Below are 14,632 nucleotides of genomic sequence, written 5' to 3' on the forward strand. Positions count from 1 at the left end.
GTAACCGAAAAAAAAAGACAACCCAGAGGTAAGCCAAAGAGCAGCTTAATTTGTTGTTCCATCTATAATTTACTTCTGGACTCCCCTTCTGGATGCTGTGCCTTTCTTGGCTTTTGGTGAGGTCATCTTCCGCCTTCTGGTAGCTACTGCATCAGCAATTCAAACAACAACAACTAAAAAAGACAAGCCTTTCTAAAAAATAACAGAAACAGATCAGAAGAAAATACGTATAGTCTTAAAGAGGACAGATCGACTCAAATCATGCATTTAGTTTTGACGGGGGGGGGCGGGGGGGGAGGCGGACACATGATAGGGACTCAGAAGAATTTACCACAACTTCTGGGCGCAACACTTTTTCCTGAAAAACATGTTGTACAATTCAGCTTCTCAAAGGGTAGCATTGCATACCTTGGAGCCAACTTAATAGCTCAGGTCCACTAAAGGATGAAGAATCAGCTCCTCTTCAAAACCTGAACCCCTCCTTCCTCCCCATGCACCAACTTTTAGTTCCGCATTAAGCCCTTTTTGGTGCTCTTTAGCCCTTGTGCTAAGCTGATCCAGCTCCACAATCTGGCAAAGAACTGTTCTTTTGTCTAATAGTTTAGCGAGCTGCAGCATCTTAGAGCATTCGGAATGAAGCTTATACAAGGGGAGGTGGAAGGCACACCGGCAGAAAAGAGGAAGATTTTTGTTTGGCACTGTTGAGCTGTTAAATCAGCTCATCTATCAGTGCAACTTCACCTACACATTTCAAGCTACTCTTTGGCAATATTTTATTAACAAGTGTAACAAACAGTGCCATCTAAGTAAGATTCCTAACAAACTCGGCAGGCAGGTTGTTCAAAAAGACCATACTCAAATGCAGCAATAAAAAACTCCCTGCACTTTGATTCTTTCCTGCCCACTAACAGGGAAAAGGGGAAAAAACCCAACAAAACACCACAGCTCATTTCTGTAAATCACATTCAACTGTAGTACTTTGAGAAAAAAATATTACTTACCATAAAAATTGCTACCATTTTCACAAATGCAGTAACAGTAATATGTTTTTCATCTCTTAGCCACAGTATTGTTTGGTTTACATTTTTTTTTATCCTGACTTCCCCCTTGAAGTCAGTATGCCTAACTATTTAAGTTCTTGCTTGTAAAGCTATATGTAACTCTACAGTTCCTGTTAACCTTTTAATCTGGATTACTGACAAAGAAAAAAAGATAAAATGGAGTTTCATGGAAGTCTGTAAGAAAGAAGCTGCTTGCGTAAGACAACAGCCTTTGAGCCCCCTCCCCACAAACGTTTCGTGTGGGAGAAACGCCAGCTCTATTCCTGAAAACAGGAGAAGTCTTGTGTGGGCAGCACCGAATGAGGACACAAAGCTATTACAAGGAAAGGAGAGAGTTTGTATAAAGCAGCTTAAACTACATTAGGTTGAAACAGCAATTTAAATGCGGAAGAACTCTATAGGCAAAACCAAACCAGATGGTGTCACTGCACAGCTTGCTTTGAGACTGGAACAAAGTTCAGCAGAGGCATAGAGTCTCACAGGCTCTAGAGGAATTATTAGGCAAGTTGACCATGATATCTGTGTAAACATTATTATAAAGCAACTTTAGAAAAGAAGCCCAGCAGTACTGCATATAGTTTTGGGCTCTATCCTTCAAGAAAGTTCTGAGAAAAATGGAGGCAGGGGAAATACCAGGAGTGGTGATCACGGTTTCTAGCTTTAGGAAAAGATAGATAAATTGAATTTAACCAGTTTATCTGAAGAAAGGAAAAAATTGGAGAGAGATGTGATGTGCAAATGTGTACCACATGTGCAAAAGGTTGCTGCATAAAGCGAGAGCAATTTTCATGTCCACAGTGGATAGGACAACTAATAAGCTTAAGGGAAATTTGTATTAGCTACTAAAGATATCAAAAGAAGATACTCAGCCTTATGAAATCCTTTTTAGTAGTAAGGACAGTAAAGTATTACAAGTGGTGTTGACCGGGGCTGTTTTAAAACCTTAATCATAGAGGTTTTAACAGAAAATATTGGCACCCATGTAGAGAGATAAGCCTGTCCTTAGGCTGGTGTATAGAGCAGGTGACCTCTTCTCGTCCCTTCTCCTCCTGTTCTCCAAATCTACATACACTGTTCTAGAAACACACATAAGTGTTATAAGTAAAAGAAATAAAACTGTACTTGAACCAAAAAATGAGAGTTTTTATGAAATGACAGAAGTTCCTTTGGTAAAAATAAGCAGACAAAGGAGTCCCCAAGTTTCCCACTCAGCTGCCTGTTTTGATGGAAATGAAGACAGTGAGAGATTCTGAGCAAGAAAACGCAGCTAATGAGCAGATGAAATCAGGTATGATTTAGGTGATAATGGTGACTTCTAGGTTACATCACAGGCTAGCATATTTGAAAACATACATTTTTAGTCATACAGATTTTTAGACTCTAGGCAAACATCAGTAAGTGAAAAATCTCTATTGCAGGCGTGCTGGAGGTTAGCAGCTGCATCACTTGCATATGCTGAATTTACACCTGACAGAGACCGAGTACATGCCAGTCTCTGTATAATGGCTGAAGAGTTCCAGGAATTCTAGTTAATACAAGCTCTTGAACTGATCATCATTAAAAAGCACACCTAATACCTTTCACCCTCAAAAGAAGCATATGCATCCAAGTACATTGATCACACACCACCAGGTTTCCTTTCTTTAAAGAAAATAACCTAATGTGTGTTTACACATGTGTATAATCTCACGCATACACTCTGCTGTATGTTTATCTCTTTAAGAAATAAAGGTCAACAGATTGGGAGTGTTGGACCAGGCGCTGAAGAATTCTCAAGTGGTTTCTGGAAGAGATGTTCTCTAGACTCCACATAGATGGAGATAAATCATCATTTCTGTATAGATACCCAGTGTGCTACAGCAGGACACCTACGACAGAACCGACGTTTCTTTAATGCTGGTAACTTCATGCCACGTACACTGAACTGCCACAGTTAAGCTGAGAAGCGATGAAGTAGGAATGAGAGGATCGCTATGACCTAACACAACTCTCCCCAGTCAACTAGATATGATCTTACATATGTCACTAGATCAGATAAATTAATCCAAGAATATGTTTTGTTCATAGTGTAAGTAACTAGTTGTGGACTTGTAACCTCCAGAGGAGACAAATTTAGGACACTGTTCTTCAAAATTCCTCCATTGACCACAGCGTCACTTTTTACTTGCAAAATGTGTTTCAGTCGTATTTCAATTGTCTCTGATGGTACCAAATAACCAAGTCATGTTGCTGGATGGCTCCATAAGAGACTCTTTTCCTTCAACAGCCCCTTAAAAGGGTTCTACAATCATCAAACTGAAAAGGGAAAGCAAGAGAATAGAGCCCATACAACTGCTATTTACATATGGAAGGAGCAAGGAAATGAGTAGCATTGGAAGCTGAAAGACTACACTCAGCGTCCAGCTGCAGACATCAAATGGGAACAGAAGCCAGGCTGTGCAGCATTTGAGGAGAGTTAAGCATCACACTAGTCTACCATTCCCAAACCAGTTTGGGCAGTTTGAATACGGTACCAAGGAAGAGCTACTTTTCTTTTAAGATAAAATAAGGCAGAGTATGTAGTCCTCTGACAAACCCTTTCCCAGCTTGGCCAGGGAACACTGCACAGCTGATAAACCTTGTAGTATAACACTTCTTAACCAAGAAACCTTCAGTACTTTGAAGGCTGTTGAAGGAACTGCAAGGGCAACAAACAGTAGTTTTGCTTATTTGGCATTCTCTCAGCAGTTCTTTTCCTCTACAAAAAAAACCAGAAGTATGATTCAGAAAAAAAGAACAGAGAGACCAGAAGAATGCAAATATGGATGGGAACTCCAGGAAATATGATTGCGGGGTGGGGATGAGAGAGGGAAAAGTAAGTTTGAAGAGTTATGGGATGGGATTTGGCTTTCGGTGCTCTGTTCCTTCAAGCCCTCCGTTTCCTGCAACAAATGAAGCTGACATGTTTCAGTATTATCATATGGAAAAAGATCAGGACACAAGAACATATTGTTTGATGACTTTATGCCTGTGTATTTCCTAAAGGTAACATCGAATCTGAGTGCTGTTTTAAAAATTTTAATATAGAATTGTTCCAGATAAAACTGACTTACTTCCATTTGTAAAAATTGCTTTACTGAAGACATTCCAAAACACAAGTGTACGTACACATATAAACCAGCAGCTCCACACAGCATGCGTTTAAAATATCCCTCTTCACCTCCACAAAGCAATCTGAAGGAGGAACAAAAGTTTAATTCAAATATATTACTTGCAATCTTGAAAAAGGTTAGTCCCCTGTAAAAATCTGAGTCACTGCAGTACAATTTTTCTTTCTTTACTGTAGAAAAATTTCACTTGCAAATTTTATATCCGAGTTTGAATTGCAACACTTGTTCAGCATACTGCAACACATCTTCAGGTTACATACAAACAACAAAAAAGCAGACATCACATTCATGCTTAAATGATTTAGTTCTACATGTAAAGTCATTATACAAAACCTTAATCCATGAAAAAATTTCCTCAGAAGGTTTTTTGTTTTGTTTCTTTTGTTTTAACACTTTTTTATTAGCAGCAAACACAAGACAATCCTGTGAAGTGTAACAAGGAACTTAAATGTATTTACATTTTAAATGTGTTTAAATGCTAGAAGCATTCTGAAGACATTGGAAAGAAAGAAACTTAAAATACAAAGGAAGACTAAGTACAAAACTGTTCGAAGCAGAGACAGGAGTAAACAGGAACACTCTCATACTTTACACCTTGGACATTAATGTTGCCCCTTTATTATGCGTGGCACATGTTCAAGGTGCTTTTCAGTGAATGTGTCACTTGCAAATTGTCATGGAAAACCATTATTCAGGAAGAACCACAAAGATACATTTGTTCTGTACCTAATTTACTTTAACCTTCCTACCCACAATACTTCAGGAGCTTTATACTTTAAAAGCACTTTCTACCACCCCTCTTCTACTTTAAATAGCTTTTGAAGATCCTCAAACAATTTTGGGGCGGGCCATAAAAAGACAGATCACTTCATATCACGTTTGAATATACTTAATGAAAAATACAGAAGCAAGTTTGTCGATATTTCTGAGAACTAAGCACAGTATTTCTCGGCTTTAAAACCTAAATCTTGCTGTTAATTTCTAGATACAACATAGCAGCACATGCTTTTAATTTTAACTTCTAAAACCAGATCAGGTAACTCTCATACTAGAACATTGAACCTGCAGCGTTCCTGAGGCAGGGAAGGGAAGGCTAAGAATGGCACAGAAAGGGACAGAACTTTAGGTGACTAGTCAGAGAAACAGATACGCTGTTGTAAAACTGCTATCCACTTACTCCTGGAGCGTGTTACTGATAATAGTCAGTATCAACTCCTTCACAAGAAGGAAAAGATGAATAACAGACAATTAGAACTACTGTACAGCTACAGGTTTTGTTGGAAATGTCTGTATTAGGGTATAAAATTAAGAGGTAAAAAAAATCTACCTATAATGTGAGCATTGGTGTGGAGTAGAAAGACAAGTAACAAGCGGCGCCATAAACAAGCTCAGAAAACCCGTATGATTTGCCTTCTCCTAACGCTTGATGATAAGGCCAATAATTCTTTAAATATAAAAATGAGCCTAAGTGTAGATTTAATCCAACATTAAGGAATAAATCTTGCTTGAATAAAGAAGCCATGCAATGTAAATAAACAAAGCTAAGTGCCTGTTAGTTGAGTAATACTGACGTGCGGAATTTGACTCTATAACTCGAAAGTTATATAAAGTAGGTATGTTTATTGCGCGCAGATGCACGGGGGATCGCTCCTCCACAAGCGTGCATACCCGAAGTGACGAACCATCCCACATTTATACAATGAAACAAATGAATATTCAATTAGCGCCTATACATATTTGTTACCTAAACCCCGCTTCGTATGTTAATTAGCTTATCAGTCCGTTTCCTGGAATGTGGTGCGCTGCGGGCATTCTGGGCGAGCGGGAGTCAGATTCAAATACTCATGGAGTTCAAGATCTGATCCGTTTATTGTACAAACCAGGTACACTTTTATAAGGCACTCTATAAGCGTGTGATAATGTGATTGACTATTTTACAGGCGTATAATAATATGATTGGTTAACAATTGTTTATTGGCAAGATTTCTGTTTCTACTTTTTCAGGCACGTAGGCTCTTTTCTGTTGTTTCCCAGCTCCTCTTATCGCGTCCTGCTGGCCCTGTTTTTGTGCAAGCACCTGCAATTTGTTCCTCCCTCTTCATTCCACTGTTCTGATCGTGCCCTCGTCTTATTTCTTCAGTATTTTTCCACTTGCTTCAAAGTTCAGTATAATCATTCAATACAGCAAGAGCCCCAACACCTCCCCCTTTCTTTTTAAATACAGCATTAATACTGCGTTCCACATAGCCTTGAAAACATTGCAAAAGGCAAGGCACTAAAAGTAACAAGAGAATAACAAACAACAATATACTATGCAAAGCAGAAGCAAAAACAATATTCATTAGGCCTATTTCTAAAAATAATGCCATCGTTCACATTTACAATAATGTTGTATTATATGAGATTCAAAACTTTTTCTGATAATGCAAACCCAGAAGATGAGTTCGTTTCGATGTTCTGCTAAAAATATCTGTCCGAAGGCTTCATAAGATTGTAAGGCCTCGTTTATACCTGAAAAGTAGGGGCATGTGTCCCAGTAAGAAGGGAAAAACCGCCGGAACCAAAACGTAGGAAAACCTTCCGCCTATATGCTCCAACCCTTTTACAATATCCACAATATAGAGTAACTGTTGAATTACAAGAAGTAGCACATATAGGACAAGAATTTTCTGTTTCTATCGGTCCTTGCTCAAAAAGATCCTGCAACGCACGCACGATACGGTCACAGTGTAACAAAGACAATTCACCGGAGGGTAATTGACATTGTATCTCCCGAGGTAACTGCTGCAAGATGGGCAGAATAATGTATGTTAACTTATCTACAAGCCGCTTTTCTTCATTTGGTCGTGGCGGTCGGAATAACCTTTCTCGATGCTGTGCCCACTGAGCCCACTGATCCCTCCCATTTAGGAGTCAATCCTGTCGTAGTCACCCTGCTTTTTCTTTTCAGTGGGTCGGTTTTCAATCCACGGGCGAACCCATTTTGCCGGAATCCACTTGGTCACTGCCCCTGTGGAGATACATGCATAACCCCGACCCCACGTTAATAAATTATGAGGCCCTGACCAACAATTTGAGACAGGGTCAAATACCTGGACAGCTATGTCACGATTCGAAAAATCGTTGGGATTGTTAGAAAAGTGATAGAAAATCGGCTGTTCAGTACATTCCGTTCTGGGATTCAACCAGTTCAGTACATAGCATGCTTTTGCCACTATTACATGAGGACTCCTCTCCCCCTCTTTTCGAAAAACAGACAGGTAATGTTTCAATGATTGATGGGCACGTTCAATAATTGCCTGACCACCAGAATTATTCGGAATTCCGGTAACGTGCTTCACCTGCCATTGCAGCAAAAAGGTCTTTATTCTGGCACTAAGATATGCAGGGGCATTATCTGTTTTTACCATATCTGGGCGGCCCAGCACAGCCATGGCTGACGTCCAATGCTGAATACAGGCAACAGCATTGGTAGATTTATGAGCAGTCGCCCAAATAGCTTTCGAGCAGGTATCAATTGTGATATGGACATATTTAAGTACTCCAAATGGGGTGAATTCTGTAACATCAGTTTGCCAGATTTGTCGAGGTTGTAACCCTCTAGGATTTGTACCTTCCTGTTGAAGAGGTGTTAACCTGGCACAATCAGGACAGGCCGCTATGACAGTCCTAGCGTCTTGATGAGACAGACCAAACTGTTTTTGGAGAGACCGGGCAGATTGGTGAAAAAAGGCATGTGACTCTGTTGCTTGTTTTAGAGGAGAATTTTGTAATACTGGGGATGCCACCTGAGTGTCTATATAAGCATTACCTTCTGATAAGACACCAGGTAAATCCAGATGACTTCTGATATGCGTGATCCACCAAGGAAATTGTCTAAAATTTATTTCATTCCACATCTGAATAACTAGGGCCATAAGTCTGTCATTCGTAAAAGACCCTAAAAGGGAACGCGAAAGACGCGAAACTATTCCAACAACATATTTAGAATCACTCACAACATTAAGAGGGACATTGCGAAATTCCTGAAACACCATTAACACTGCTCTTAATTCCAAAACTTGAACTGAACCTTCCATTTGTTCTATATGAGAAATCCAATTGTTCCTGTCATCCCTATAGGCATAGCCACACTTTTGAGTTTTGCTACTAGCGTCGGTAAAAACCGTAAGTGCATTTTTTATAGGATTTTGTTGCTGTAAAGATTTTTCCTCCAATACTAAGGAAGTTTTAAATAAGGGATGATTGGGATAATGATTATCTAATTGAATACCTAGGGTTGCCACTGCAAAACACTCAGAAATCTGAATCCACCAGTCAGCCAAGGACAAATTTTTCACAGGTAAAATAATTTTTTCAGGGTCGCAGCCTGCGAGAGTACGCAAATGTTCTCGTGCCTTCAGCAATAACTGTCCTACTGCATCCACTCTAGTAGTAACTGTGGCTTTTAAGGTGTTACTGTGGAAAACCCATTCTAACAGAATCATAGATCGATCAACGGGCAATTGTGCTATTATAGCCACAATTTCTGTGTCTCGGTTATACACGAGTAGGGTAAATGGACAATTCAATAGTCGCCTGTCCACTCCAACATTTTGAATTTTCTGTGTAATTTTCTCTAGGGCTTTTTCAGCTTCAGGTGAAAGAGATCTGGGATCAGCGGGTGACGAGCCACCCTTCAATAATGCCAATAAAGGAGCCAAATCCATATTGGTAATTCCACAGAAAGTTCTTAACCATTGAATGTCTCTGACTAGTTTCTGGACATCGTTGACGTTTTTTATATTTGGGACACTAATAATTTTTTTGTGGCTGGATTCTTGTTTCTGAGATGCGCAGACCAAGATAATTCCAGGGCGCTAGTTTTTGTACCTTTTCTTTTGCTATAACCACTCCAAAGGTATGCAGACTGTGTATAAGTTCCTGTTCTTTTTCAGGGGCTAGTGTGTGAGGGCTGGCTATTAAGAGATCATCCATATAATGATAGGTAATAAGGTTAGGATTATTCTCTCTCCAAGATTGTAGAGCTAAATCCACAAACCACTGACATATTGTTGGGGAGTTTTTCATACCCTGAGGTAGTACAACCCACTCATACCTTTTTGCTGGAGCGGCACGGTTTATAGCTGGTACTGTAAATGCACATTTTTCACAATCATCCTCATGCAGAGGAATAGTGAAAAAACAATCTTTTAAATCAATAATTAATAGGTCCCAATTTTGTGGTAACATAGTGGGAGAAGGCAGTGCAGGCTGAAGGGCAGCCATGTCAACCATTTTTTCATTTATTGCTCTTAAATCATGTAATAATCTCCATTTTCCTGATTTCTTTTGAATTGTAAAAATGGGTGTATTCCATGGGCTAACAGAAGGTCTGATGTGGCCTAAATCCAATTGTTCTTGGACTAATTCTTGAATGTGTTGCAGCTTCTCTTGAGGTAAGGGCCATTGATCAACCCATATGGGAGTTTCTGATTTCCATTTTAATTTTAAGGTTGGGCGAGAGCTGCTATCAATGGCCCCAATCAAAAATCTGTAGAGATTCTCATTCCCCATTGGGAAAGTACATCTCTACCTAACAAGGACAAGGATGTGTGTAGGACATAAGGTTTTACCCATGCTTGATGTCCTTCTTGATCCGTGAAAAGAATGAAGTTTTTACTGACCTGTGTCAGACGACTTCCCCCAATGCCTGAAATGGTTGAACCCGCACTATCTAATTCCCACATGGTAGGCCAAACTGAAAAAGGAAGAACAGTAACATCAGCACCAGTATCAATCATCATTGAAACTTTAGGAAGATTTACACCTTGTGGACCAGGTATCTTAACATTACATTTTGGCCACTCGGCACCAATAAGTTGACAAAAGGCAATGTTAGGCATACCCGTTGAGCCAAATGCACCTTGACCCCTGTCCTTTTCTCCTTTTTGAGGGACAGTAGCTTGGAACGGAATGAGCTGTGCAATAGTGCTTCCTGCTGGAATATGAACAGGTGGAGAAAAAACTTTTACCATAATTCCAATAGGTCCGGTATAATCGGCATCAATACAACCAGGAAGAACAAAAATCCCCTTTTTTGACGCAGAAGAGCGTCCTATAAGGAGTGCAGATAAACCATAACCCAAAGGACCACTAACTGTAGAAGGAAGTACATGTACCTTTTCATCAGTGATATTTACAGGTTCTGCCACGGCCAAATCGACTCCTGCGCTTCCTCTGGTGGCTGAATACAGCTCGCCGAGGCAGCCATGAATTTTGTTGGGTTCTGGGGATATTTCTTGGCCGCGTCCCTCAGAACGCGGCTGTTCCCGTTTCCCGGAACAAAGAGGGGTGTACCATCTTTTCTAAATTTTGAGCGACAATCGGCCGCTTTATGACCAAATTTTTGACAACGCAAACAATTTCCCTTCAACAGAGACTTTCCTCCTAGATTCTTTTTGCAGTCACGTTTAAAGTGACCTTCCTGTCCACATTGATAACATTTTGGCTTAGGACCCCGGTCCCCTCGGCCTTGTACCTTGTTGTTGTTTAGAGCTACTGCTAGAGCATTGGCATGTATTTTTCCCTTTTCCTCTTCCTCAGAAACAACATTAATTGCAGGAGAGTGTTATGAAACCCAAGGGCGATTTTTCACAGGGCTTACTCCTTCCATTTCCCATTTTACAATTTTAATTACTTTTTCTCCGGTCGCCTTAGCCACCCAAGGTCGGAAACACGGATAGAGCTCCTTGTTTATATTGCACTCAAACGCATGCCTCAAGCACTCTTGCACTCACACTCAGTCAAAATAATTAAGCTATACACTGAAAATCAAAATGTGCATCTCAATCACACCATTCACACTCTCCGGGCAGCCCGCAGTCACACAAGCAGTATGTTATACGGTACCGTGCACTTATGTACAACTTTTAGGAACACTGACAGTTCACAAAGCATGCATTTCAATGAACAATTGCCAAAAAACAAACAACAAACAAAAAAAAAAACAAAAAAAACCCCACATTTTTCCTGGTCTTAAGCAGAGTGTTAAGTTTTCCGCTATTTGCTACGAATTACCAGAATATTATTATTTTTCAACATACATTTCATAACTCCGAGTTTTGAACATGTAACAAGACAACACATAGAACAAACAAGACACAGAGCGCTATTTCAGTTGTTACATTCTAGGAATTCCCCAATTCTTAAGACAACCTAAAGGAAGTTTTTAGCTTCCCCCCCTTTTTTTTTTTTTTTTTTTCTCCTGGGGACTGCGCTGCGCGCCGGACGTCTCCGTGCGTCTCACCAGCCGCCCCGTTACTAAACATACCGTTTTATCCGCGGATCCAGGGGTTCTCTTCTGCTCCTGGGTGAACAGCTGAGAAGAGGAGGCTCCTCCGAGAAAATCTCCCGGGGCGCGCCTAGGAGCGTCCGCTCCGCAGCTGGTCCCTCAGCCGAGCAAAATCCTCCTGGCTGGCTCGCCAAAACTGATGTGCGGAATTAGACTCTATAACTCGAAAGTTATAAAGTAGGTATGTTTATTGCGCGCAGATGCACGGGGGATCGCTCCTCCACAAGCGTGCATACCCGAAGTGACGAACCATCCCACATTTAACAATGAAACAAATGAATATTCAATTAACGCCTATACATATTCGTTACCTAAACCCCGCTTCATATGTTAATTAGCTTATCAGTCCGTTTCCTGGAATGTGGTGGTCTTGCAGGTTTGTAGGTGATTCATGTTCTTGTGACCATCCGATCTTCTCCAGCAAGGAAACTTAGCACTCCCTCCCTCTAGATAGCATTGGAATATCTCTCATCCTTTTCTCATTCTTTTTTTTTTTTTTTTTTTTTTTTTTTTTAAATAGCCCCTTTTGTTAGAGGAAGAAGGGCAGGCGTCTCCCCAAAACTGTAGTTGTCTCCTCAAAGCTGTGTGCCTATGTGACCAGACACCGCACCCATGACTAGTCACCATACCCACATTCCTTGAGCAGACATATACAATCACAATCGATGTCCATTGTCCCCATTTCACACTATTTCTCCATATCAAAATTACTTTATGTAATGCCAGAAACATCAGTCTCAGGATGAAATATAACTTACAACTTTATTTCAGCATTGCTCCTACCAGGTTTTGTCCAAAGTCACACAATCATCTTAAAGTAGCCAGAGGCCATGGTGCATTTTAACACTGGTCAGGAAGTCAGATCTCAACTTTCACCTTTGCAAAGACAAACATGCTTCAAAAAAATGCAGTCTGTTATTTAGGAGCTGGTGGAGCTGTGCCGTTCCCACCCCAGCAGTTTTACATCCAGTACTCGCAATTGCCGGTATTAATGTCTGTCTGCCGCTTGCCGTTTGTTCCTTACCAGGACACCAGGGTGGTAATTCATCATCTAATCCCCACGCTATTCGTTCAGCAGTAGTCATTACTGGATAAGCTTTAGATGTATAATCGGGGGGATTTTCACACGGAGGTTGCCCCTCTGGCTCTTCCTCCGACTGAGCAGTAGGATCGCCGGGAGGCCGCACTGCAGCTTTAACAGCTGCAGCGACTTGCGCCTTGCCGTGTAACTGCGCGACCATACCCCGTACAGCCCGATACGTGCGAGCCAAAGTCTTTACCCCCTTAGTCCCGACTTGCACAGATTCCCACAAGTCCTCTCCCACTTTCTTCCATGTTTCATTATTATATACATCTTGCGTAGAAGCAAGGAAACCACGGCGGCGACTCCAACATAGCAGATCAATTACTGCCTGCCGTGAGACTGGCGTTTCAGTTTTCTCTGCCAGTTTCATCAAACTGTCTACGATTGCTTTTTCCACCACTGATGCAGTGATTCCCATCCTGCTTAAATTTCCTGACTCACCGGTCAGCCGTGCACGTTCCGCCTTTCTTCGGGCGCCCAGCTCTCTCTCCGCTGGCAGCAGGATCCTCGCCGGCTCCGCAGCTTGTAACACGATCCTTAATGAATCCTCCTGACTTTTTGACCGATCCACACGTCGGGGTCACCAGATGCTGCGGGCATTCTGGGCGAGCGGGAGTCAGATTCAAATACTCATGGAGTTCAAGATCTGATCCGTTTATTGTACAAACCAGGTACACTTTTATAAGGCACTCTATAAGCGTGTGATAATATGATTGGCTATTTTACAGGCGTATAATAATATGATTGGTTAACAATTGTTTATTGGCAAGATTTCTGTTTCTACTTTTTCAGGCACGTAGGCTCTTTTCTGTTGTTTCCCAGCTCCTCTTATCGCGTCCTGCTGGCCCTGTTTTTGTGCAAGCACCTGCAATTTGTTCCTCCCTCTTCATTCCACTGTTCTGATCGTGCCCTCGTCTTATTTCTTCAGTATTTTTCCACTTGCTTCAAAGTTCAGTATAATCATTCAATACAGCAAGAGCCCCAACAGTGGTGGTCTTGCAGATTTGTAGGTGATTCATGTTCTTGTGACCATCCCATCTAATCCAACAAGGAGACTTAGCACTCCCTCCCTCTAGATAGCATTGGAATATCTCTCATCCTTTTCTCATTCTTTTTTAAATAGCCCCTTTCTTAGAGGAAGAAGGGCAGGCATCTCCCCAAAACTGTAGTTGTCTCCTCAAAGCTGTGTGCCTATGTGACCAGACACCGCACCCATGACTAGTCACCATACCCACATTCCTGAGCAGACATATACAATCACAATCGATGTCCATTGTCCCCATTTCACACTATTTCTCCATATCAATCCCCCCTTTTCTATCAAACTAAGTAAATTCTTTTACTTAAGCAGCCTTCCCGAATGATATAAAGCATCATACATAAGTGTTACCCTTTTAAACATTCTCCAAACCCACAAATATAACATAATGGTTAGTATTAAGGAAATTCCTAAACTGATCAATAAGATCACAATGGGGTGTACCATAGTGTTAAGAATTCCTGTTGCAGAAGGTGACCAGCCAAAGAGAGTATCCCACCAATTATGGTTTCCATCCTGTTCTACCTTTTTTAAAACTTTCTTGATCCCCTCTACATCATGATGGATCATAAGAAGAGTTTCATGTCCCTTTTCTTTGGTTTCTTTCAGTATACGTTGTAAATCTGCATGTTTTAATGGTTCTTTTATACTACTTATATTTAGTCCTATGGGGGTAGGAATTATCATCTGTGATAGGGTAAAGTTGGATTTTAAGAATTGATGAGACACTACTGGGGCTGAGTAACTAAAATCGCATCCTGTTATAGTAGTAAAATTACAAATACAATAATTTGAATATTGTGCAGTCTCCTTTACCTCCCCATCTACGGTTATTGTGTTACACTTAGTTCTCAAACACGCACATCCCTTCCCTGCATATATAATTACTGTTTTCAAGTTTGCATTTGGTCTGGCCTCGAAATGACATATTTTCTGATCTGTATCTAAACAAGTATCCTGGGCCAT

At 40.8% G+C, this 14,632-nt stretch overlaps 1 long non-coding RNA gene across 1 annotated transcript; it reads right to left on the reverse strand.

Annotated features, from left to right (window-relative positions):
• Positions 1-12,017: 12,017 nt before the first annotated feature.
• LOC308057811 lies at positions 12,018-12,472 on the reverse strand. Its single transcript, XR_013925469.1, has 2 exons — positions 12,149-12,472; positions 12,018-12,117 (listed from the first exon to the last, which is right to left on the reverse strand). It is a non-coding gene; the product is annotated as an uncharacterized lncRNA (long non-coding RNA).
• Between the last annotated feature and the right edge of the window lie 2,160 nt (positions 12,473-14,632).

The sequence above is a fragment of the Falco punctatus genome (genome assembly GCF_963210335.1).
Source record: "Falco punctatus genome assembly, contig: scaffold_33, whole genome shotgun sequence".
NCBI classification, from domain to species: domain Eukaryota; kingdom Metazoa; phylum Chordata; class Aves; order Falconiformes; family Falconidae; genus Falco; species Falco punctatus.